The sequence below is a fragment of the Aulostomus chinensis genome, chromosome 13, assembly GCF_037954235.1.
Source record: "Aulostomus chinensis isolate RoL2024-O1b breed Wild chromosome 13, RoL_Achi_v1.0, whole genome shotgun sequence".
Taxonomy (NCBI): Eukaryota; Metazoa; Chordata; class Actinopteri; order Syngnathiformes; family Aulostomidae; genus Aulostomus; species Aulostomus chinensis.
Genome location: NC_141332.1, coordinates 22,930,429 through 22,933,925, shown reverse-complemented (window position 1 = coordinate 22,933,925; position 3,497 = coordinate 22,930,429). Strand labels below are relative to the sequence as shown.

Genomic DNA, 3,497 nt, shown 5'->3' with positions numbered 1-3,497 from the left:
GTTGCTTCTCAGCTCAGGAAACAAAACTTTATGTTTAATTTATGGGCTTTTCCAAATGTTGAGGAGGTGAATTTGTTTGCGTGGTATCAGGCCCTTAAACTGATCCGACTCATTATCTTGGTTGCGTGTTTTACCTCAATGTCGCATATTTATCCATTTTATATCCCTGCCGTGAATTTGCATCTCTTAAAGATGGTTGATATTCAGAAGCTGCTTATTACTATAATTGGATTTTAAAGAAATAAAATAGTATATATACAGTACATCTTTTTAAAAAATAACACATGACATGAAGTTGATGAGCTGCGACTGATGGAACTGTGTGCTTTTCATTTTTACCTCTGCGGAGGAGTTTTTGTTTTCACCCGAGCTTTTGTCCGTCTGTCAGCAGGATTATTGGCTGATTTTCATGAAACTTGTTGAAAGGATGCATGGGCCCGAGAAGAACCCATTAAATGTTGGGCTGGATCCATTTAAAATTGGGAAAAACTGCTTTGTTTTACTTGGGCGTTGGTGGAGGTCTGTGTTCTCAGAGTGTCCTGTACTGTCAACAGGATTATCCAAAATCTACCTGGCTGATTTCCATGAAACGGTGGAAGGGTGGAGCAGGAGCTCAGGAAGAACCCATTAAGGTCAACAAGCAGATCCAAAAATGTCCACCTTTTTTTTTTATGTTGTGAATCAGGTACTTTTGAGTCATGTCATGTATGATAAATTCATAAATACGTCCTCACGGAGAAACATGCTTTTATATATTTCTAAAAGTTTTGTGTATGGTTTAACCAAGGAGCAGCTTCTTACTGCTTGGTTGCTTCACCTGCCTTGAGAACGGTGGAGCCCCCCTATCTAGTTTCACTTTTGTAAATATGACTTTTGTTTTTAATGGGCCAAAGGTGATTTTTTTCGTTGTTTTTTGTTTTTTCCTGGAACGTGAACCGTAGTGGTGGGTGATGGTGGAAGGGAGAAAGGTGTCTTGAAGGCTGCAGGAGTTGATTTACCACACTTTCTACCAAGCTTGCTTCTCGGTCCTTTAGGTCACAACTGCCCCTAAAAGCTTCCACCCCAGATGGGACTCGAACCCACAATCCCTGGCTTAGGAGGCCAGTGCCTTATCCATTAGGCCACTGGGGCTTAAGGGAGCTTGACTCTCTGTGTTTAGTCACAGCCCTGAGCTACCGTTGTTACCGCTACTGTCTTTTGAGTGGTAGTTTCCCACTTGTTATTCCTAATTGCCATTACTTTTTTCATCAGCTCGTTTTGTATCAGTGGACTGTGAAACGTGATTTACCAACCATAGCAGCAAGCTAAGCTAGCCGAAGACGATTGTATAGAACAGTTGAACGATAAGTCATTGTTTTGCCTCCTGGCTAATGAGCTGCAAGTGGACATGCCAAGAAGAACAAGTTACTATAGTAATGTTCCATGCTGCAACTTGTAGTACAGAGTGAAGGAACGATACTGCAAACACTCCAAATGGGCCTTAATAATTTATGTTTTTAGCAGGCTTTTAAACTGGCCCCTGTGCTGCTGGTACATGTTTTTCCAGCGATTATTTGGAGTTTCTTCAATCACACACCTTAGACAGGTGTGTCTATTGTACTTTCCTCACATTTAGCTGTTTGAGTTATTTTTTCCTGGTCAAACCCAAAAGCAAATGTTTAGATTTAACTGGCCCGTCCCTGATTCCAGTGACGGCAGCACTGTCCATATAGATCTCCAGTCCTGGGTCAACATTCGCTCTTAGCTGGACAGAGCAGCAGCACTGAGGTCAGACGATCAATATTCAGCCTGTCCACTTGCTTTTTTGTTTATTTACTTTTTGTGACATTCTATGTTAAAAAACAAAACAATTTATCAAGAAAATATAATGTTAATCATTTGTCTAAAAAGAACTTATGCACAGAAACTTTCTTTGTAAGCCTTAAAATGCCACTAATTTCTATGTTAATTTAGCAAATGTACCCCAGAGCGCCGTCAGCAGCTCATCCTTCGCCTGCAGCCACAGCAGTTGGGTTTAGTATTAACCTGCCTTCCGCTTCTGTTTGACGGACACGACCAGGTGTTTCAGTTGCTCGAGGGTGGAGACTTTTTCATTGTGGTATTGCAGTTGACAATTTTCCTTTGTATGTCCAAGACCAGATCTGAGGCTTGAAAAAAGAAAACTGAAGCCAGAGTTTTTGATGATGCCTCTTCTATTATCAGTTTGGGGGAGCGTGTGTTTCACAGGCCAGTATTTTTATTGTCAGCTTCATTCAAATCTTGGAGAGTCAGCAATTACTGTATCATTGTCATTAGCCATTAGCTGGTTGCTATGTATTTGCTTTGGCACTGCACGTCGGAGAAAATTAATCAGCGATAAATCTTGTTTCAAAACGTGCATCTCGTGTCTCTTCCCAGGTTTGAAATGATTGCATTCTCTTTTTTTAAAGATTTTTATGGGGCGTTTTTGTTTGATAGATGATATATTGAAATTCAAGTGGGAGATGGGGTGAGGGAAATAAAACAAAGGTAACTAGTCAGAAATATTTCAGTTTTGTCTTATTTTCTTTCTATAAGCATTTAGCTCTGCTCATGGTGAACCTCTAGTGTTGTTACTATTCTTTTGATCGCAACAACACTGGACTAGAAGTAGTAAAAGCTTTTATGGGTGAGACAATATTGAAGATAAGAAAAATAAATAATTCATTCATTAAAGGCAAGTAATCCCACCTTCCCAGTGCCATTACAGTATATTTAAATGAAGAAAACGAACCTTATCTGATTATCTAATTCGACGTGAACCACAAGACGAGTGTCTGAGATGATCACACGTGATAACTGGACAAAAGCCCTCTTCAGACTCCAGGCACATTAAAGATTCATGCATGCCTGTAGGGTGTGGAAGGCCTGGGACCTGGTTTGTTGTAACTAGTCTGTGAATACTGGGAAACACTAAGTGGGGGGAAAAGTATTTTATGTAATCCCTGGATTAGCATAGCAACCAGCTAATGGCCAGGAATGGATGTCCTTTCAGTTTTTGTGTTCAACTAACCTGAGGCAACATGGTGGGTGGACTGGGTGGAGCGAGGGAGGATGCAGAGCACCAGCTGCTACACAAAAGAGGAGGTGGGCAAACGTCAAGACGTGACGCGTCGCTCTTCAAAGCAGTGCTGTCGTTATGAAGTGGCTACAAAAGCAGAAGAGAGGGTTTTTGTTGCAGTGAATTACCGTAATGGAAGAAACCTCAGGATCACAGCGCTCCGACAGGAACTGCAATAAACACTCTTCGTGTCTTTTGGGGGCATTTAAATGTGCATGCGTTTTGTATTATCTGTAGTGCGTAGCTCCACCAAGTCATACTGTACAAGTGGGTAAAGAATATAAACATCGTATGACCAAAATCAATTCATAGATTTTCTTCCTAACTACTAAAAACAGGTCTTCTTGAACACTAATTAAGAGCACCATCGTGGAGCTTAAAACTTTGCTTCAACTTCATCTAAATATGCTGAAATTAA

At 40.7% G+C, this 3,497-nt stretch overlaps 1 non-coding gene across 1 annotated transcript; it reads right to left on the bottom strand.

Annotated features, from left to right (window-relative positions):
- Positions 1 to 1,058: 1,058 nt before the first annotated feature.
- Positions 1,059 to 1,131, bottom strand: trnar-ccu (transfer RNA arginine (anticodon CCU)). Its single transcript has one exon. It is a non-coding gene; the product is annotated as a tRNA-Arg (tRNA).
- Positions 1,132 to 3,497: the final 2,366 nt, after the last annotated feature.